Below are 22147 nucleotides of genomic sequence, written 5' to 3'. Positions count from 1 at the left end.
GGTTGCCTGGCAATAAAGAGTTAAGCTCAGAAAACGGTGTTGGCTGGTCTCGGAGGCTGAGGATGGCTGAGTTGGTTCCGAACAAAGGTTGACACTGGAAAAGAAGTTGGAGGGTGGTTGGAGGCTGAAAGAAGGGGTGTCCCAGGGTCTGTTCCATCCAAACACTGCCGAAGCAAGAGACAGATCCGGGGGAGCGCTGAGGGCACTGGGGCATCTTCTCAAATGCGTACTCACCTGAGAAGATCCGTATGTCTTCTTTGGTGAGGGGTCTGTTCAGATGTTTTACCCATTTTTTAACTGTTTTTTTTTCTCTTATTGTTGAATTTTGAGAGTTCTTTGCATAGTTTGCATATCAGTCCTTTATCAGGAAAGTGTTTTGCAAATACTTTCTCCCAGTCTGTGGCTTTTCTCTCATTCTGTGAACAGTGTCTTTCGCAGAGCAGAAGTTGTTGATTTTAATGATTTTTCTTTTTCTTTCAGGAATTGTGCCTTTGGTGTTGTGTCAAAGAGGGCATCGTCATACCCAAGGTCATCTAGATTTATGTCATCTCCTAGGAGTTTTACAGTTCTGTGTTTCCCATTTCGGTCTAGGATCCATTCTGAGGTAATGTGTAGTTTAAAGTCTGTATCTACATTCATTGCTTTGCCTGTGGATGTCCAGGGCTCCTCTTTAAAACACAAACATTCCAGGCAAGAGTCGCTGTTGCCCTTGCTTGGGACCCTTTTCCCAAATAAGGTCACATCTAGACATTCCAGGGGTTAGGACCTGGCCATGTCTTTTGAGGGCCCCCATTCAATCCACTACAGCTGGGCACAGGTGGAACATGAGTGCATCCAGGGATATCCTGCCTGGGACCTCTTGGCCATGCTTAGCGGATCGGGGTCCCTGAACCCCGACGGATGGCCTCCCTCTTGCTGTGAGCACACTGCCCCAACTGGACTATTGTAACCCCTCTGAGAGTTGCTTCCCAAGGATGTGTGGCCTCCCCTCCTCCCTCTGCTCCTGGAGGGCAGGGCGCTCGTGCCTGTCGTCTCTGCAGTCCTGTCCCCAGTGCATCGCCCCAGCCAGTTGGGGGCCAGCTATGTGGGGTCCATGAAGGGGAGGGTAAGGTCAGTGCCAAGGTCTGGCCCCCACCCCCATTGTGTGGAGGCCCCACCAGGCCTGCTCTGGGGACCCGCGGACTCGTGCACGCTGTGGCAGCCCCGCTGTGGCTGGAGCTGAGCCGCCAGCATAGTCCATTAGCCCTTCCTCTGTCTTTTCGCTCTGCACTGGCATTGCCGAGACGGCTGAACAAACAGTGGACCAGAGAACCCTCCCGAGTCTGAAAATTCAACATCATTTCTTTAAAGTGTCATAGCTGATTGGCAGCAGGTGCCTCTGATGGCTTCAGGGGGAAAAGGAAGTAATTTGGAACAGAAATAGCTATTGATCGAGGTAAGAAGTTCCTGCAGCCGGGCTGTCTCTGGCTCCTGGGCTGCAACCTCCCGCCATCCAGCATTCCCGAGAGCTTTCCTGCTTACCCGACAAGGTCACAGCATAAGGTCAACAGACCCCCGCCCCGACCCTGCTTCCCGGAAGGCGGGATGGACCTGGCCTGGTGGGCTGGCTGGCTAGCTCAGGCTCCTGTCTGCTCGGCCGGACGCCACCTGTCCCTGTCCTCCCAACCTGCTGCACGGGCCTCGGCACCCAGGCAGGTCCCTGAGGCTGTGACAATTGTACTCAGAAAGGCGGAGTGTCCCTTGTTTCCACAGATAGCATATTGATAGTGAAACAAGCAGAATGAGGGCAGAGCGGAGAGCAAACTATTCCTGTGGAATCCTCTAGGTCTGCCCACCATAGGCGGCCTGGGGAGGGGGCACTGAGCCTTCAGCAGGTTTTCTCTGGGTGGAGGCCTGGGAGGCTTTTGCTTTCTGTTCAGCTGGATGGTTTGGATTCCCCAGAATGAGCCCTAATATCCTTACAAAGAGGAAAAGTACTGCTTGTATAGACGTGGTGCTCTGGCCCAGCACCAGCTGCCCCGGCTGAGGCGGGCACGGCCCCCAGGTGCCTGACCAGGCTGAGTGGGAGAGGCAAAGGGGTGCTGGGTTTAGGGCAGTGGGCCCCCGCTGGCCTGTATCAGCTTCCTCTAAAAGTTACCACAGCCCAGGAGACCTATCCCAGGGAGCCCTGGGGGCCTGGCCTTGGCCCTATCCCCTCTGGGCAGGATGGGGTGCCCTGGCCCTGGCTGGGTTCTGTGCCCTCACGGTCCCCAGGTTCCCTCTTCCAGCCCCAGCATCCATCATCCAGCAGCTGGCAAAACCTGCTCACAGCAGATACCCACTGCCCTTTGCCACTGGGATGTGTCTGGTCCAAGATGGCAGCCTGTGCCAATGACCAGAGGATGCAGGGGTTGCAAAGGCCTGCCTCTCTTGCCTCAATGTGGGGCAACTCTGTGGGGCCAGCCTAGCTCCAGCGACCACCCCACCCCATCTTGTGTGATCTGCTGAGGCCGCAGCTGCTGCACCCCCACTGCAGACTGGCGTGCCCTCTGCCCACCCTGCCTTCCTTAGCTCCTTACAAGCCAACCTCCAAGGTTCTTCCCAATAAACCTGCATGCTGACCTCTCTCCCAGAGGGAATCTGTTTCCTGGGAAGCCAAGCTGGGACAGGCCCTTCCTCTCCTCCTCCAAGGGCAGGCCGGGCCCAGGCTCCCAGCTGGCCTGCCCCACACCAGCCTCCACTCAGGAGCCGCCAGGTACCCCAGCTGCTGTCTAGGTCGGATTTCAGATGGAGCCTCCCCTGCCTCCCGTGGGGAAGGGGCTGCCCTGTTCCTGGCTGAGTCCGGAAGTCTGTGGGCTCCTGGTGACCTCCCGGAGTCGGGCGTCCAAGACCCTTTGCATGCCTGGGAGCACAGGCTCCCGACTCAGGCCACTTGGAGTCTGGGCCCAGCTGGACAACAACATTTCTGAGCCTCAGGTGCCTCATCTGTAAAGGGGGTGCCGGATGGCGTGAGGATTGAAAGAAACAGCCCATCAAAGCCCTCAGTGAGCGAGCGCTCAATTAACATTACAGCCATCGCTCTAGTTGGCACAGTTGTCACTGTCCCTCTGTACTGGTGCATGCCACCATCTGCAGGGAGTGTCCGGCCTCCCCCCGCCCCCAGGCTGCTGTGTGGGTGGTGGGTCCTGACTGTGTCTCCTGCAACTCAGGGGGAGGCGGGCCTGGGCCTCGGCTAGGAGGCCGCTGCCCAGCTTGGTGGGCCCTGGATGTTGGGTGGGGCTCTGTGCCTGGAGGAAGCAGATGGGGCTGTCAGCTCCGCTTATGCCCAGTCTTCCCAAACCCAGTCAAGCGTGCCCGGAACAGGGGAGCGGCTCCTCGAGCAGCTGGTGGGGCTCCGGGCTGGCATCTCTTGGGGCCCAGTGACGCTGATTAGCAGGAAATAATGTGCAGGGTGAGGCGGGGGGGGGGGGGCAGCGCAGGCCTGTGGCCCCTGGGGCAGAGTGCGTCATCCAGGCTGGGGACCCTGGGACACCGAGGACCCCAGGGAGCTGGCTGCCCACATCCTCAGTTGGCCTCTTGTGTCGGCCGTGGGAGCTGGGATTCCAGGTGGGATCTATCTCTTGCATTTTACACAGGACAGGGACCAGAGGGACAGGGCTCACCCAGGTCCTGGGCTCCAAGAGCAGTCTGTGCTGGGGGGGATCGGCTCAGCACCCCCTACTCTAAGTTTGCTCAAAGCAAAACCATCCTTCTCTGCACTCGAGCTCTTGACTTGTCCTCTGTCCCGCCATCTGCAAATGTAGCTCGTGTAGGTTTATACCGGTAATCCCAGTCACGAGAGCCAACCTAGATAATCCTGAGAACTGACAAGAGGAGGGAGAAAGGCTGCCAGCTCCTCACGTGGTGGTAGCCCCGCTTATAACTTAGGGACTTTCTCCTATAGGCATGGGGCACACGATGCCACAGTGTCCACCCTGGCTGTACCTGGTCCTGTCACTCGGCGATTTACCATGGACACATACTTACGTCAACAGATGCATTTGCACCATGTCGCTGTGAGTTACTTACTGTTTGGGCGGAATCCAGGTGAGCGCACACCCAGAACTCATTTAAAGCCCTCCCATCGGACATTTCAAGTGGAGTCTTTAAATATGACGGCATCTGTATGCACATCCTTCATTATTTCCTCGGGCAAAATTCCTAGAGCAGAACTGCTAGGTCAGAGGGTATATGTGTGTATATATACCGTGTTTCCCTGAAAATAAGACCGAGCCGGACAATCGGCTCTAATGTGTCTTTTGGAGCAAAAATTAATATAAGAGGGCCGGTCCGGTGGCTCAGGCAGTTAGAGCTCCGTGCTCCTAACTCCGAAGGCTGCCGGTTCCATTCCCACATGGGCCAGTGGGCTCTCAACCACAAGACTGCCAGTTCGACTCCTCAAGTCCCGCAAGGGATGGTGCAACTAAGATTGAACACAGCACCTTGAGCTGACTGCCTCCCGGATGGCTCAGTTGGTTGGAGCGTGTCCTCTCAACCACAAGGTTGCCGATTCGACTCCTGCAAGGGATGGTGGGCAGCGCCCCCTGCAACTAGCAACAGCAACTGGACCTGGAGCTGAGCTGCGCCCTCCACAACTAAGACTGAAAGGACAACAACTTGACTTGGAAAAAAGTCCTGGAAGTACACACTGTTCCCCAATAAAGTCCTGTTCCCCTTCCCCAGTAATAAAATCTTTAAAAACAAATTAATATAAGACCTAGTATTGTAGTGCATTATATTATATTTTGTTATAAACACCCAGTCTTATTTTACTATAAGACCGGGTCTTATATTAATTTTTGCTCCAAAAGACGTATGAGAGCTGATTGTCTGGCTAGGTCTTATTTTCAGGGAAACATGGTATATTTCAGAATGAATATATTATTATTGTGTAATGGTTTTAAAAAACGATTTTGTTGACATATAATTTACACACTGTACAATTCAGTGATTTTTAGTGTGGTCACAGAGTTGTGCAACCACCACCACAACCAACTGGACAATAGTTTCGTCACCCCAAAAGGACCCCCACCCCAGCCCTGTAAGCTCTCACCTCCATCCACCTCCTCCACTCCTGGCAACCGTGGAGCTGCCCCCTGTGTCCATAAATATGCCTCTTCTGGGCATTCAGGTAAATGGCGTCCTACGACATATCAGGGGCAGTGCCTGGCTTCCTCCACCTGGTGTACAGTGTTGAGCTCACTGTGCTGTATCCCTTGGCACTGCACGGCAATGTCCCCTGGGGATGGCATGTGTATCAGTCAGGCTTTTAGTAAGTGCTAGGCATGCTGCTCTCCAAAGGTGGCATCCGTGCCACCCCCAGCAGGAGATGGGGTGCCCACATGTCAGGGCGTCCTGTCCTGGGGTCCCGGCAGGAGGGTGAACCACAGCCTGCTTGGGGCAGGGGTCAGATGGTGCTCCAGAAGGGCGGTAATGATCTCCAGGCTGTCACAGCAGTTTTCAAAACATCTTCAAAACAGAGTAATTTTAATTCACCTTAATTAAAAAATGCCACGGTGCAGAGCAGCTTTTTGTTGTTGGCGGTGTTGGAAAATGTAAGGTCAATGTCACAACATCTAACACTCAACAGAGGGTTGGGCACTTTTTGAGAAGTGTGGTTGCTATGACAAATGGGAAGAGGCCAGGAACAGTCACCAAACTGGGAGGGGCATGAGGACCTCCCCCCCCCCCCGAGATTGTCCTGTGCCCAGCAGGACTGCCTCCCCTGGTCCCATAGGAACCCCCTCCTCTGCAGCCTGGATTGATGTTGGGGTCCCACTGTTGGCCTGCATCTTTGGTCAGCCATTCTGCTGGGCCAGCCTTCCTCTGGCAATAGGAGCTGTGTTCTGCCCACCAGCCCTGGCTGTCCCCTACCTTTTCTCAGCATGGGGGTTTGCAGCTACTAGATGCAGCACTCCAGGTGGACGCTGCTGAAGAAATCCGTAGTAACGCAAACCACAGCTCTGATCATCAGAATCGTCCTACCTGGGTTTGTTCTACCTGGAGGCATCCTACCTGGGTTCATTCTACCTGGTTATCATCCTACCTGGAGCCATCCTACCTGGGTTCATCCTACCTGGAGCCATCCTACCTGGGTTCGTTCTACCTGGTTATCATCTTACCTGGAGCTATCCTATGTGGAATCATCTTTTCCCTAGAGAGACAGGCTTGTGGCCTTTTGCAAGCTCGTAGCTTTCCTGAGACATAATCAGCACAGGGGCTGGTATCCCACCCCACATGCCCCTCATGCCTGGAACTGGCTGAAGGACCTGGGGCTGGAGGACGGGCCTCTCAGGTTGCCAGCTGAGGGATGGAGAGAAGGGTTAGGTGGCCGAAGGCTGCTTTTGGGGTCTGGAATGGCTGTGCTCCAGGCTGTGAGACACACAATTCACCTCAAGATTGGTTCAAAGTCCCTGGGGTAGGTACCCCACAGCTGAAATTCAACAGAAGAGGCAGCCCTGAATCCCACCTCCCAGGGACACAGGACCCTCCCCCAGCTGAGACCCCATAAGAATAGGGGCAGAGCTCCCCTACACTCACAAAGATTTCTTTCTTGTCTTGAAGTAGACCAAGAAATGGCCACATCTGTAACCAAACCCATGCCCCTCTGGAGAAGGCCACTGCTCCAGCTGGTGGGTGACCCCCACCAGTGGCCCTGACCTTGTCCCAGGAGAAGAAGACCCACCTGTGTCTCCAGTTGGGGCTTGGGTGCAATTAATATTTCATACCTCAAGAAGGCACTGACATTTTGCTGATGGCTTCAATTAGCTTCCAAGACTCATTCTAATGCTAATGGCCAGCTTGCTTGTCATAATGGTTTATTAATCTATTTCCCAGTGTGAAGTCATACAGCGTGTTTCACAGATACCTCCTGCTGCCTCCTTGATTGGATCGAAATGACTCAGGTCCTGCGTTTGCTCGTTAGGGCGTTCAGTACTTGGAGGACAGGGGTGGGGAGTGGGCTAGGGCAGGAGATTTGCAGTTCTGGGGCGTTTCTGTGTTTCTGGAAGTTGAGCGAGCCCTTCTGGAAGGACCATGGGGACAGAAGTTCACAGGCGGTGGTTTGTTTTTCTCTTTTCTGCCTCTGGCTGTTGATGTGTCCCCTGATTGAACTCCTCTGAGTGGGGGAGGGAATCACTAGGAAATTCTTTAGAAGAAATTTGTAAGTGGAAAATGTGAGATGAGGTTAAATAGAAGGGGAGATGGGAGATGGTGGAATCATTTGGGTGAGAATTTTTTTTGGTAGGCTGCCACAGTCACCTGACTGGCAATCCTGGCCAGGGAGGGGCTCCTGACTGCAAGGCAGCTACCAATAGATTTGCTAGTGGCTATGAGTTGGCCTCGGGCTACAGCACTCTCTGCCAGAGCTGTCCTGCCCACCACAGACGTCATCTTCATAGGGACACGACATACAAAGCCAGGACTTTCCTTGGTTCTTCTGGGGGCAGTGAGTGTGGGGTTTCCCCCAAAGGGCTGATGGCCGGTCACAGGGTTAGGAAGATTTCTTTACAGCTGGTGCCAGAGCTCCTCTTGGGGAAGGAACCATCTGCATTTGGAACCACATCTGAATGAGCCTCTTGAGGAAGGCAAGGTCAGAGAGCTCTGCTCAGGGAGAGGGGGTGGGGGAGGGAGGAGAGAGGCAGAGGGAGGGCCGAGCCACTAGAGCCAACCAGAGTTCAACATGCAGATGTGGCTGAAGAGATGCTTCCTTCACTCAAAATAATTTTAAAATAAAAAGTCGCACAACAGAACAGATTTTCTGTGTGCCCCCACCCAATGTTTCTGTCCTATGTGATCGGAGCACAATTAGAGAGAGTGGGGGATTGACCTGGGTATGATGCTATTAATCAACCACAGACCTCACTGGGTCTCACCTATTTCCCACTGATGTCCTTGCCCCGCCCAAGACCCCGCCCCAGGACCGCCCCCAGGACCGCCCCCAGGACCCCGCCCAGGACCGCCCCCAGGACCCCACCCAGGACCGCCCCCAGGACCGCCCCCAGGACCCCGCCCAGGACCGCCCCCAGGACCGCCCCCAGGACCCCGCCCAGGACCGCCCCCAGGACCCCCGCCCAGGACCGCCCCGAGGACCGCCCCCAGGACCGCCCCCAGGACCGCCCCCAGGACCGCCCCAAGAACCCTGCCCTAGATGCCACCTTGCATTTGTTGTCAAGTCTCCTAGTCGCTCCCGTCTGTACCTGTCTGTACCCGTTTCCTTATTCTGTCCTTGCCTCTGCCTTTGGGATTGTGTTAGCCAGTTATTTCATAGAATGTCCCCCAATTTGGGTTTGTCAAATATATTTTTCATGATTAGACGGAGAAAAGTGAGGTGTCCTTGTCATTGTGTCCTATCGGGAGTGCGTGATGTCGAGAGGCCTGAGGTGACGGTCACCTGGTCACTGCACTGTCTGCTGGGCTTCTCTACAGCAAAGCCACTATTTTTAAAAAGTGACTGTAAAGTTACTATTTTTCTCTTTGGAATTAATAAATATCTCTGGGGAGCTACTTTGAGACTCTGCAAATACATTGTTGCCTCTCCAAAGTTCATTCGTTATTTTGAGCATCTTGCCGGCTGCAACGATTCCTGTGGCATTCTAATGGCGACAGTCTATTCCCCTCATTACTTCTACATGTGTTAATTAGAAATCTTCTTCATTTCATTCTTTATTCACTTATTTGTTTATGCCAGTGTGGACTCGCGGACATTTATTTTGCTGCGGGTTAAAATGCAACACTCTTGTAATTTAGTGTCTTGCTCCAATTGTTCCAGTGTTGGCCATAGGAGCTCCTTGGCTTGGCTCCCGTGTGCTTTCAGCATGGCCCTCGGGTTCCCCGCGCTGCCCCATCACAGGATGTGCCAGGCGATACTCCTAGAGCCAGTCTGTTCTCCAAGAGGCCAAGGGGATTCTAGAAAAGGAAGCTGAGTGTTTAGCTTTGTGTCTCCTGCTGTCCGGCTTCCTGTGCCCCCTCGTCTGCCTAGTGTCACCCCAAGTCACCAGCAACAATGGCTACCCTCTGTCTCAGTCCCAGAGGGTGTTGTGTTGCTGGGTGACGGCAGGGCCCTCATTAGGGTTGGCAGAAGGTGGAGAGAAGGCAGCAGGTCAGGGCAGGTGGAAACGAAGAATGGATGTAGATAGAGGCTCATTTTGGCTCATGGATGGCTGGTGGGAACTAGTGAGGTCTGCTGGGGGCTGGTGGGAGGAAATAGAGAAGTCTGGCCCATGGCTGAGCCCCTCAGAGAGGGCGCTGGAGTGACCTGGGCAGGGAGGGGCCCGAGTGACCTTATCCAGACTGTAGGAAAGGGACCCTGGCTGAGGAAAAGGAGATGCATTCCAGCATGCTGCCTGTGGACCCCCTAGTCTCTGGCCACTTGCCTCAGCCACGTCCAGGCCGTCTACGTGAACACTCTGCGCTGAGTTCTCCAGGCTCCTCAGCGTCTGGCATCCATGGCACTGGCTCCACCTTCGCCTAAGCGCAACCTTGGACCCAAGCTACTAAGAACTTTGTGTGCAGCCTGGGGAACAACCTTGACCCTGAACCCAGACCAATAAGACCCCCTTGCTCACCACTGCTCCTTGATCCCCATGGAGCCCCTGACCCTGGCCCAGACATAGTCTCTGATCCTTGTCTCTGCTTGCAGCTGACTCCCTGGTCCTTCCCTCAATGACCAGCAAGTGCCTGCCACTTGCAAAGCCTTCCACAAATCCCTAAGGCTGTTCCTCATATACCTGTTAACACGCACCTGTAAGTACTGCCGACCCACTGCTCCTTGGGGAGCTCCGAGACATCGTACTCCTCGCTGGCCTATAGGTTCCCCAGTCGTGCCATCTTGATGCCATCCTGACAGAGCCTCTGACTACTTGGCTGCTATCCTCACATCCCCCCACCTCCCACCCTATAAGGGGTCTGGGGACACACAGGCCCCCGGGAGCTCATCACTGTAAGCAATTTCCTTCCTCACTGTTGAATTGCATCTGCCTTTTAGTGCCAGGCTGCGAATCTTGGCAAAGGCCACTCATAAAATCCGCCGGTGCTTCTGATAGCAGCCCAACAGGCTCCTCTGGGGCTGCAGTGTGGAGACAGGGAGGCCTGGCTGTGCAGAAGGGGGAGCTGCGGGGGGAAGGGAAAGGAACGCAGGGACACAGGTCCACGTGTGTCTGGGACTGGATTAAGGGCACTGTGGGTTTGGCACGTATTTCCAGGTACTGGGACTTGGGACCTGGCTGGAAACTGAGTCTGCATTTGAAGGTAGAGAGGTTTGGGAAGGAAGCTCAGGGTTTGGGTTCTGTGAGCTGCTGCCACTCCCTGGCCAAGAGGCCATCGTGGGCCCCCACCTTCCTGAGCTTTGGTTTGTCCACCTGTAAGTGGAGCTGTACATCCAGGCTGCTGCAGTGAGGAAGGTGTGAGTTGCTGTAGACAAACGCTGGCAGGAGCCCAAGGCCAGGCGGTGTTGACATGGGCGCCCCGCCCAGTGCTGTGAGCACAGGACGCCATGACTGAGTGGCTTCTGTTATGGGCAACGCTGAGACGGTCCCCAAGGGTTGGGCAGGGCCGAGGCATGGCAGCTCCTCCCCTCCCCCCTGCTCCACGCCGGCGGACCCCTCCAGCTTGTCTTCCTGCTTCCACCCCCACCACTGCTCCTGACACGTCCCCTCCCCCTGCCCTGCCCTGGGTGGGCTTTGTCCAGCACAGTGGGTCTCAAAGTGTGGTCCCCACAGCAGCACCTGCTCAGTTCCCACCCCAATCCCGCGGCATCAGAAACCCTGGGGACTCAGCGGCACAGGCGCTCGGGTTTGAGAGGCGCGGCTTTGGCACAAGTCAGAGCAGCTAAGGCCCCTGTCAGAGTGCCTGGGGCCGCGGTGGGAGCCACAGGGGAAGCAGGCAGGGCATTTATGAGCATGCACCCCTGTACAAAATAGACCTTGCATAGCTCCCCGTTTTCCCAGGGGTGGAAACCGAGCTGCAGCACTTTCCTAAGGTGACTGAGTGTGCTTCTCGGCCTTCTGGGGACCAGGACCAGCAGGGGGCTCAGAGGGGAAGCCTGTTCCCCGCATCCCTTCCATCTGCCAAGGGCTGGTCGCCCTCCCCCCTGCCCCAGCGCTGACCTTCACCCTGTGGCACAGGAGGATGGATTTAGGGCCGCATTCCGTCTCCCCACGCAGCCGGAGAGACAGCTCCATGCCGCCTCCTCAATGCCGTAGGCATTTAAATTGCCATTTTATTTAAATTTATGTCTGAGGATATAGGCGGAGAAAGGGCCATTGCAAAGTCAGTTTCTGCTTTATGGCTTTATGGGGGGGGGGTCACACTGGGCAGCTGTTGGAAATATCTTGCTGCTCCCAGCACAACAGAGGATCATGTGGATGGCATGGGCTCTGGCTGTTGTGGGGAAGAGATTCCACCTCCCAGCCCTGAGCTCTTGGCTTCTATCCTAGCTCCAGACTAAGCCCCTCCCCCAGGCTGAGCCCAGATCCCAGCCCCAGGCTGAGCCCTTCTCCCAGCCCCAGGCTGAGCCCTGATCCCAGCCCCAGGCTGAGCCCTCACTCTCTCTTGCTGCAGCTGAAGTTTTCCCCAGAAGCAGAGATAACCAGGAAGGCCTGCAAACCAGTGCTTCTCAAACCCAGTGCGCACAGGACTCAGTTGTCACAATGCATATCTGCCATGCTCCGGGGCACCCCACCCTCCCCGGCACCCTACCCTCCCCACCCTCCCCACTGGGCCAGGTCTGATTGAGGCTCTGGCTCATTGCAGCCTAGACCTGTTTGGCCAAAGTCAGGACTCAGAAGGGGGAGGCAGGGGGTGCATGTTTGGGTCAGAGGCTGTGTGCCTTGGGCATACTGCTCCCCCTCTCTGGGCCCCCGTCCTCTTACTGTTAATGAGGGCCCTGCACTATATGTTCACATCCCTGCCAGTCAGAGTATGGTCGGAGGCCAGAGTGTTGGCAGTGGACAATAAGTCTGGGAAGCTGTAAGAACTTGCTAGATTGAGCTCTGCCAGGGAGGTTGTGGGTGGGAGGTGGGAGGGTTTGGAGGTAGAAATCAGCAGAAATGCCACGTGGTGCCCAGGCCCTCCAGGGAGAAGCAAGGGGAGTATCCTGAGCCCTAAAAGACACAATGTCCAGGCACCAGGCCCCTGTGCCATGTCCTGGTGGGGGACCAGGCCTCCGTTTCCCCATTTCCTGTCTGTGGTTTCCAGCTCAGGGCTGGGTGGTAAGTGGCCGAGCGGCCCCGCCAGCCCTGCCTTTGTCCTGCCAGCAGCTCCTGGGTCAGCTTCCAGGTGAGCCTCCCCCTGTGAGCAGTCCGAGGCTCTGGGCGGGGCCTTCGAGGCCTGGCCAGGGTCAGGGAGGACCCCCGCGTCTGTCCTGTGTGTCTTGGTCAGCCGGCGCTGGCCACGCTTGGGGAAGGCACGGAGGTTCGAAGTGTTCCACAGTCTGAAGGCCATTCCATCTTTCCTGTAGTCATTCAGCAAACGCCCACCAAGTGCCTGTTGGGGCCCAGAATGCCTGCCGGCAGGGAGTAGAGAGCTGCAGTGCAGGGGGAAGAGGACAAAAAGTAAACAGATGAATAAAGGAGACCATCACTGGGGAGGTGATGGACAAGCCAGTGAGACCAGGTGATGCTGAGGAGGTGAGTTTGCTGCGGGGGAGGGATGGGGGGGACCTTAGTGCCCAGTGTGGGGTCCCCGGTGCCTTCACCAAGGGGTGATGTTGGAGCTGCGACCTGAATGGTAAGAAGGTGCCACTAGCAGAGGTCTGTGGGAATGTGGGAACGGTCCAGGCAGAGGGAGGCAGGTGGCCGAGGCAGCCCCCGCCCCCATCCCCGCCCCGCCCCACCCCTCCTGCCTTTTCCATAGGAGGAATCAGGTCCACAGGCCCAGGGGCTGGGGAACCGGTGGGAGGTATTGCCTGACAGCGAGGCATGTGGATGGATTATGAGTCAGAATCCCTCGGAGCTGAAATGGAAACGTCGACATGGCAGCGTCCAGCACATTCCTGGCGCTTCGCAGGTGCCCACTGTCCTCTTTCATGTTCCGAGTCACCTGTCCCCAAATTTCCCGTGGGACAGCCAGTTGAGAGCCCTGTGTGTGTCCAAGGGTCAAGCCCAGGTGTGTGCGTGTGTGTGATTCACTAGGTGAAGGGTGTCCGCAGAGCAGCAGGTGCACCAGCTACAGGCCAGGGCCAGGGATGCACCAGTGAGCACCCTGGGCACGGCCCCGCCTGTGGGGCGCTGCAGGCCACAGGGTACCGGTCTTGACCGCACCCCACATCAGGGAGCAGTCGCTGACTCAGAGCCAGGAGCACCTTCCCAGGAGGGACTGCAGGGATGTCTGAAGGATGAGACGCATTGATGGGGAGGGACAAGAATCCCCGGCAGAGGGGACTTTGTAAGCAGAGTCTGATGGTGGCAGTGAGTGTGGCCAACTCGGGGAATAAAGGACCATCAGGGCGCTGAGGCGCCAAGAGCAGGGGGGACGCTGGAGTGGGGTCCAGCAGGGGACGGGCTGTGTCCTAAGGAGAGTGCCAACCATGAGGGTTTCCAGCTGGAGAGTGGCAGGCAAGGTTTGTGCGGTGACAAGATCTCTGTGTGTGGGTACATCAGGGGGCAGAGGAGGGGACAGGAGTGGGACAGAAGGAGGCAGCTGGGACGGAGGGGGACTAGGGAGGAGGGTGATGGATGGTGGTGAGGGGGAGGGTGGCACCTGGACCAACTGGGTCTTAGGGAGGAAGAGCGGCCAGAAAAGTGCAAGGACCACCACCTGGGGACATCACCCAAGCCCAGGGAGGGGCATGCTCCTGGCAGGGAGTGGCCAGCGGTCATCCTGGGCTGTGGTGTGAGACGTGTCCCTGGCCAAAGTGGTCTTGGGGAGCCGGGGGCGCTGCCGGGGGTGGAAACTGGTTGGGTCTGGAAGCCAGATTGGAGTGGGCTGAGAAGAGAGTGGGAGGTGAGAAACGAGACAGTGGGGGCCGCCAAGTCTTCGGATTTTTTTGTCATCCTACCGTTTTATTTACACGGCAGTGAGCATGTTCTAGAATACCAGCTTTCATCCTCTTCAAACCTGTCCTAGAAGCCAAGCTGTGGGAACAAGCTGCTGAGGCCCCTGCCATGGATGCAGGTGGCAAAGTCGCCCTCTGGGGGGGGGGGGTGACACCAGGAAACCATCCAAACCCAGAGCTTCCAGAGCGGTTGGCCCCCATGAAAGCTGGACACAGCCATTGTTCAGGGGTCTCAGTGTCGTGTAATTGGGACCTCCTCATGCAGGTACTCAGCGAGAAACAAGGCTCTCCACGAAGCAGCTCCCAGGTTGTCACTTGCCCACAGATGGCAGTGGCTGAAGGGCACGGGGCACAGGACAGCATTTTCGTTCATGGCAGAAACCTGAAAATGTTTCAAAGCCGGTGGGAAGCGCCCTGTGCAGAGGGCGGGGAGGAGTCACAAGGGGATAGAAGAAAGCGAGTCCTGGAGAAGGCAGGCAAACTGCTTTCCTCCCAAACATTACCAGGTCTCCCCTGCCTCCCCACCTTGCATGGCCAGGGATCGTCTTGCTGCCACCTGAGAGGCAGGCGAGGCTGTGGGTGGCTCCTGGGCAGTGGCCCCTGCAGGCCATCAGTGGCCACATCTGTGGGTGGGAGACTCATCTGGGGCGCGTGACCCAGCTGCCAACCAGGCACAGCTGCTCATGTGAGGGGGGGCCTCCCACGTGTCCCAGGGCACAGGGGCCTCGAGGCATGGAAACACGCACCCAGCACTGGCTCTCAGGGGTGGATGTCCACAGAGATTTTTAAAAAGATCTTTTAAAATAAGGAGAAAACCCCAAACCATCCTTTGAAACACTCGGCTGCTGCCACGTGCGCGGACCTTCTGTGGCTCCACAGGACGGGCGCCTTCTGTTACTCTGTTTTTTTGAGGTTCACGTGCTGGGGAGAAGCAGACGTTCGGCTTTCTCGTGTCCTGGCAGGCAGCCCCTTCAGGGCCTTTCTGCAGAGGCCGGTCCCCTCCTGTTGCCAAGAGAGTGGACATCTGTCCAGTGGTCAGCTTGTCCTGGCTGGACTGTGGGGAGCCCATGCAGAGCCTCCCTTGGGGGGGGAGGTGACTGCTGGAGCCTGGGCTCAGCCAACACCCAGACTTTCCTGCACCCCTTCTCCCCCATGCGTGCCAGGGCTCCCTGAACCACTTCTTGGTGCAAATGCAGAGCCAAACTCAGGGAAGGCCGACAGGTGACTGGAGGGAGGTCAGAGTGGGTGGGAGTGGACAGAGTGCCCACTGTGGGGTCAGGCCTGTGGAGGCCCGATGGCGGGCGAGGGGGGTGGGGAGCAGATTCTCAGATTTCTGCGCAGATGAGCTGGATCCCCTGTCCCCCCACCCCGAGACCCAGTGGCCATGCGTCTGAGTGGCCAGACCCCAGGCTGTTTGGCCTCTGCCATCCTCAGAGTGGCAAGATGTAGATCACACTGCTTGACCTCCCAGTGCCGTGCTGGGCAGCTGTCGCTTTGGGGACGCAGAGTGGACAGATCCATCAGGCACAGGGGACAAGTGCCCAGGGCCTGCGGACGTTATGCTGTGGCCCCAGGGGGTGACACTGAGGGCCCAGCCCTCGATCCAGCCTCTGTCCTTGGCGGCCGGAACACTGGTGGGGGGAAGGGCCCCTTTCCTCATATGCTCAGAGGTGCTGTAGGGCTTGTGAGGGCCCCACCCCAGGGAGTGTGGCAAGGAGCTGGTGCCCCACACAGGGCACAGGGGACCTGGAGTCCCACGCTGTCCTCGGCTCCTCAGGGCACAGAGGCCTAAAGCTCCCTGAGAGACGCTGGGAAAATGCTGGGCCCTCACGCTGGGGCTTGCGGAGCTGTGGGGGGAAAGAGGAGAGTAATAGTAACAGGAAGCAGAGACGCCTGTCACTGCTGAGCTGGCGGACAGTGTGGAGAAGCCACAGGCAGGCCCTGTGGGGACCTGTGATAACCCCATTTTACAAATGATGAATGGCCCCTGGCCCCTCTTGGAGGCACTGGCTGCTGGGGTGAAGGGATCACGCCACCAGTGGGGGAGCAGCGGGTCTCTGTGGCAGCGGCGGCTGGACGCCCTGAGGCCTGCAGCCCTTGGTTATCTGGAACGTGTCTGGACAGAGTGGGGACTTCATGACGGACCCTCCCCAAGCCGGGCCGTCCGCTGGGCCCTGCACTTGTCCGTCCTCCCCACCTGCTGTCCGACTTGGTGCCCTTCTCGCTGGGCCCCCAGGTGTGTGCGCCTGGACCCATTCATGCCCATTGCTGCCTGGGTCTGGGCTTCTCACTGGTTCCCTGCCCCCCCCACACCTGCCAGCAGCCACCTTCTGGAGCCTTCCGCAGTGATGGAGCCCTTTAATCCCAAATTAGGTTTCATAGGAGGCACTCTGCCCGTGGCTTCCTGTGCACACAGGCCTCCATTAGAGACTGGGGAGTGACAACGTCTCCCCACGGAGAGCAGTCAGTGCGTTTCCCCACGGAGCCCATGTCTCCTGGGAACACACTGGCTTCAGAGCCCTTTGTCACGGTTTGCAGGGCGCCCCACGTAGGTCGGCTCTCAACCCTCCTCCCCTGGGTGGCTCCTGCAGTCGCTGCGGGGTCCTGCGTCGTTCCCTCGGTGCTTGCACTCCTGTACTCTTGGCAAAACAGGACTTTTCAGGATTGCGGCAACGCTCTATCCCCCTCAGACACTGTTTGGCCTCAGTGCAAAGTGCGCTGTCGCCTTCTCAGGGTGGCTACGCTGTACGGCTGCATCTCTGGGCACCGAGGCAGGTGGGCACCGTCACTCGCTTCCTGCTGGTGGCCCTCATGTCACAGAGGGAGAAACTGAGGCCCGGGTGTTTAAGGGGCCGCTGGGTGGCTCGACAGCACAGCTGGTGTCCAGAGATGGGTGTGTTTGCAGAGCTCCGTTAGCACAGGGACTCAGGGTCAGAGCTCCCATGGTGGATGCTGGCTGTCACCACTGTCCAGTTCTGAAGGGACTTTGGGGATCCCCTGCTCCAGGATCCCACGACACACACTGGGAAACCATTAAATGGGGTTTTTCGAAAATTCAGGCTGAAATGGCATCTCTTCAGGAAGTTACATGGGTCTTTTCTCTAGTTAAACTGAAATAAATTGCAAGGGAGTTTAATGTTTATGAATTTTTAAAACGACCCATCTGCATTCATCTGGCATTTATTATATTTTAATTTTGTCTTCCGGACTTCCTGTTCGGGCGGGCGCAGTGCAGCTGGGGGCTGGGGCCCTGGAACCTTCAGCTTATGCTATCTAAATATTTTATTTGCCACTTGCAAACAGGAACTGCAATCAGGGGCCCATTGCTAGCCACACCAGGAAGGGTTTTCTCTTTAATCTTTGGAATTTGCGGTGTTTACCTTACAGAGCCACAGGGAGCAGGCTTTTTCTTTTTCACTAGAAGTAAGCAAAGGTTTCTGGGGATATGAAATGCCCCATCACATGACATACATTAAAATTTTAATAGAATGTTGGAATCCCACCCGTGGGGTTTGCTGGAGTCACCAGGTTGGGAACCATAAAGAGACTGACTGGTCCAGGAGAAAACCAGGGCTGCCTGTGGAGTAGGTGGGGAAAGACGGGAGCACAGGGCCCGGGGGGTGGGGGGTGGGGTGGGGGGTGGGGAGCGTGAGGGTAGGGGGTTGGGGGGGAGGATCCATCACCAAAACCCCACAGAGGAACTGGGTTTTGCTGTTAAGAAGCACCAGAGTGAACTGGCCCTCCTGGGTCCTACATTTTCTGGGTGAAAGAGCTACTGTCTTGCTGGGTGTCTGCCTGGCACCCAGTCCCCCGGGGGAAGGCCCTGGGCCCCTGTGAGACCATCAAGGCCTGTGTCCACTTGGCCAGTTCTTGTGTGGGGTCTCACTCCTCCCCGCGACCCCTGCACCCAGCCTGTGGGTGTGAGAGCCCCTGTCAGGGACCCTGGCATCCCACACGGAACAGGGGCATTCAGATGAACCCCCTCCCGCAAGACCAAGGTTCGGCCAGCTTCGTTCTCACAGGCCCTGCACGATGGGATGTGAGGTCACTTAGGCGGGCAGGGTGAGGCGTGTGCCAGGGCCTCTCACCGTCTGTCTTTACTCCTTGTGCCTGGGGCTGGTCCCAGCGGCCAGAGCTTCCTGGGGACCCATGTGGCAGCCGGGGCCTGAGGGCTGAGGCTGGGCCCCCCACCGGCTGAGTCCAGCTCCTGCCTCTTGCTGGCCTATGGTCTTTGCTGGCACCGGCCTCCTGATGCTTCTGTTTTGCCGTCTGAGGGACAGATCTGACCGTCCCTGCCTAGGCGAGGTTCTGTGTAGAAGCACACGGGAAAGGCCCCCCATCTCTGGCCCCTGGCAAGCAAGCAAACCCTGGACCTTGGGCCCTGGTACCCCCACCTGCCTGCGCTCCTCAGGCATTCCCAGGCAGCCCCTTTCAAAATCAGTGATTACTTCTGGAATGTTAAAATGTCGCTCAAGCAACCCACACTGATCGCAGAAATTCTAGAACAGGCAGGTGAGTGTAAAGAAAAGGGAACGGAAGTCATCGGAAGGCCACTGCCCAGAAGTAACCTCAGGACAGGTTGGGCATAGACCTTCTGGCCTTTTTCTGGGTGCTTTACAAACGTAAATGTGTATTTTTACCAAAATTAGGCCACCGCACGTCCACAGCCTGTGCTGTCCCCTCTTAGCACCCAGTGGGACCGTCCGCATACACGTTAGGATGCTCGCCTTGTAAGTGGGGCCGGGTGACGCGTCGGGAGTTCATACCATCACTCACACAATCAATGAGTTCTGCCATCAAACGTTAGGTTGTTTCCAGTTTTTACTTTTGTAAACAACACTGTGTGTTCTTGGAGGTTTGTGAGCTGGCTGGTCACACACTGAGTCTTGGGAGGTTGGGGATGGTGCCCTGAGCTGCTCAGATTTGGGGTAGGGGAGGGGCTGGCGAGGGGCTTCGCAAAGCGGGGTTTGCTGCAGGGACTGGGGCTGGGACAGAGCCCCGCCCACCGTCTGCATGCAGCTGTGCAGGCTGCACACTGCACTTCTCCAGGGGCCAGCGTGACACCAGTGGGGTGGCCCAGAACTGTGACCGGGGTGCGTCGACGTAAGGAACATCCAAACCCGTAGAGAATTTGTAAGAGTTTATTTGAGTCAAATGGATGACAACTGCCAGGGAGCAAAGTCTCAGCAGATTCAGAAAATGCTACAGAGAACGGCAGTTTTGCAGTTTATTTTATTCATTAGAATATAAGGAGGAGATGGAAGGAGGGTTACAGGGAATCCATGGGCGGGAGGTTGAGGGCACAGGAGAAAGCAACGCAGGGAAATCTCTAAGATTTGATAAAAAGTAAAACCGAAAGACACATTTTACACTGGTGGGTGCAGGATAGTTAATAATTAGCATTTAAAGCGCACAGAGATGGTATTCGGGGAACAGACAACAATGAGGGGTTCTGTAGTCTCCTGCTCTGGTGGTGGGTGTGCCCTGAGGGATCCGGAAAAGGAGATTACTCTGACATGTTATCTTAGATGCAAAAAGACAACAGACAGGCTCACTTCAGGTACAGACTGACCTTTGTCAAGGAAGCGACAGGCCAAGGATGGGACTACCCTCCACGAGCCGCTTTTAGTTCGGAATTCTTGCGTTCAGACCATCTATGTGGGTACTTTTGGTCTCTGAGTTTGTGGGGCCGGCCATGCTGGCCTCCCTGAGCTCGTCAGGTTCAGTCTGTGGCCCCCTTTCGTCCACGTGGCCCAGCTGGGAAAGGCAGGCAGGGGAAGGACCTTGGGATTCCCGCGGCCCCTGCTGCCCAAATGCATCGTGAGCTCAGCGAGAGGTAAGACACCGGTGGGCCAACCGTGCTTCCGCCCCCTTGGATGGCTGTGTGTGTGATGTCCCTTTCCTTTCCTTTGCCTGTGCTGCCCTGGTGCTGTGGACATGGGTCTGGAAGTTATTGGCCTTGCAGGCGTAGAAGGTTCTGGATGAGAATTTGAGTCTCTGTTGCTGGTGACACGGTTCTCCAGGTGGCCTTTCCCCTCTTGTGGCTTTTGCTACAGCCTCTGTCCTGGACACTCCCCACTTTGCCTCTCGTCCAGCTCTGGCACATCCTCCAGACCCAGGCCATAGCCCCCCGGAAGCCTCTGTGACCGGGCCTCCCAGCTGGCCTGGGGCACCAGGGGGCTCTGACGGCTGGGACCTCGGGGTCCTGGAGCGTGAGCTCCCCCTGGAGCATGAGCTCCTCGAGGTCCTGGACCTCCTCCCCTCCCCTCAAGCCCTGGCCCCCACAGGGCCGGCCACGCACAAGGGGTCCTGGGACCAGCTGGTTGAGTGAGGCCAAGGTCACAAGCCCACACCCAAGGTCATCGTGTCTTATTCTTGCAAAAGGGAGGTTTGTGAAGCACGGAGCAGACGTGGCAGCCAGAGCACGGCAGCTGCTGCTGTTCGCTGACCACACGTGTGGTCAGACCCTGCTTGTCGGTCCTGGACGGCCACCCCCGGAGCCTCGGACCCTGATCCCTCATTTGGGCAACTGCTGTGGCTCTCCGCTTTCCGTCTGGGGGGGGGTGTCCCCCGAGGCTGGGCTGGGCTTTTCAGGGGCCCCAGACCTCAGTGCCCCCTGCTTCTGCACTGGGCGTGTCATGCAAAACATCAGTGGCAAACTCACAAGGTCAGAATCTAGAACAGGCCAGCCCCTGCTCTGTGTCTGGCAGCCTGGCCATGACCTTGGTCGGCATACTGGTTCATGCTACTGCCCAGGGCGGAGGTGGGGAGCCAGCTGCCCTGGGTCTGCTGTGGCCTCGGCCACTGCCCTTGCTCTGCCTCCCAGCCCGTTCCCAACACTCATGTTTGGCTCTGGCTTCGGCCATCGGCACCTGCTGAGGGTGGGCCCGATTGTGCCAGGAGCCAGTGTCACCATGGCGACAGGCCCTGTGCGGCTCTCCCAGTTGTGGGGTGAGGGGCCAGCAGGGGTGTGGGTGGAGGCCATCACCCTTGGGCCTGGCCTGACCTTTGGCTATGACGGTCCTATCTCTGACCTTGGTTTGGTGGATGAGGGGCTGGAGGACATTGTACCTGCCCCAGTGAGGGTGTGGTGGTGGGGGCGGGACGGCGGGATGCCCTCTGTCGGGCAGAAGTGCTGACCAGGGAAGATTTTCTGCCTTGCCCAGTATTTCTCTTACCCGCTCTCTGCTGAAGATGACCTTGAGGCCTGAGGGAGGGAACTGGTGTTGGGGTGCGATGGGGGCACGGAAGGGAGGACTTGCTGTGGGGGAGAAAGGTCGGGCCTGGGAGCGGAAGCTGCTGTCAGCCGTCCCGGTTGCCGCGGGTGGGGGTGAGGGGCGGCAAAGCTCCTGCACCTGCTCCCCTTGCCTCATGCACACCACCCCTTACACATCTGTCCGTTCTGCATTTGTCTGTGTGCGTGCATGCACCCCTCCCCCGGGCCAGCCCTCCCCTGCTACGGGGGGCACCAGCCAGCACTGTCTGTGTGACCTGGGTGCAAAGCTCAGTTCTGCCCGGGCTTTGGCCACACACATGTGCACACACAACAGCCCTGCACATCCATGCACACGTACTCCCCACGTGCACACACCTGCAGTGTGGAGCCGGAGAGCTCCCACAGGGGTACTGTTATGCAGTGTCCACCCTGCGAGGGCAGCTCTCCACCTACACAAGCTCCTCTCCTGTCACAACTCAGAAAACTGCCCGCTGGCAGCTCCCTCCAGTCTGAGGGTCCGTGGGGAACAGGGTCATTCTGATCATCTCCCAGTTCCGGCCGAGTTAGGGTTCCAGAGAGCCTGTCACTGAGTGTCCCCGTGTCTCGGAGCGAGGGGCCCGGGAGGCGCATCCGTCTGGAGAGGCACTGCTTCCCGTTCTCAATTAACATGAGGACGTGGAGGCAGATATGAATTATGAAAACCTCCCTGCCAGATGTCTCCTCTCAGCTGCATCCCCAAGGGCTCTCCGTTAGGGTAAAAAATGTTTTTTCTTAACTTGTTTTTAGTCATGAATACTATTTCCTCCCTTCCTTTAAGAGGCTGGTCAGTTAAATTTAAATGAAATTCAGAAGCTAAACATTGTTTACAGAGTGTCACATACGATATCAAACTTTGGTGATTTGAAGATGGGAAATACCCA

At 57.1% G+C, this 22147-nt stretch overlaps 1 long non-coding RNA gene across 1 annotated transcript in view; it reads left to right on the top strand.

Annotated features, from left to right (window-relative positions):
- The first annotated feature begins 12097 nt into the window (after positions 1–12097).
- LOC141571211 (uncharacterized) overlaps positions 12098–22147 on the top strand; it is a 78399-nt gene continuing 68349 nt past the window's right edge. Inside the window, exons 1-2 of the long non-coding RNA XR_012496003.1 lie at positions 12098–12294; positions 12476–12644. This is a non-coding gene — a long non-coding RNA (uncharacterized LOC141571211). The remainder of the gene's footprint in view (positions 12295–12475; positions 12645–22147) is intronic.

Source organism: Rhinolophus sinicus, linkage group LG04 (assembly GCF_036562045.2).
Source record: "Rhinolophus sinicus isolate RSC01 linkage group LG04, ASM3656204v1, whole genome shotgun sequence".
In the NCBI taxonomy this organism is placed as follows: Eukaryota; Metazoa; Chordata; class Mammalia; order Chiroptera; family Rhinolophidae; genus Rhinolophus; species Rhinolophus sinicus.
Note: the sequence above shows the minus strand (reverse complement) of the source record. Positions and strands in the feature narration are given on the sequence as shown.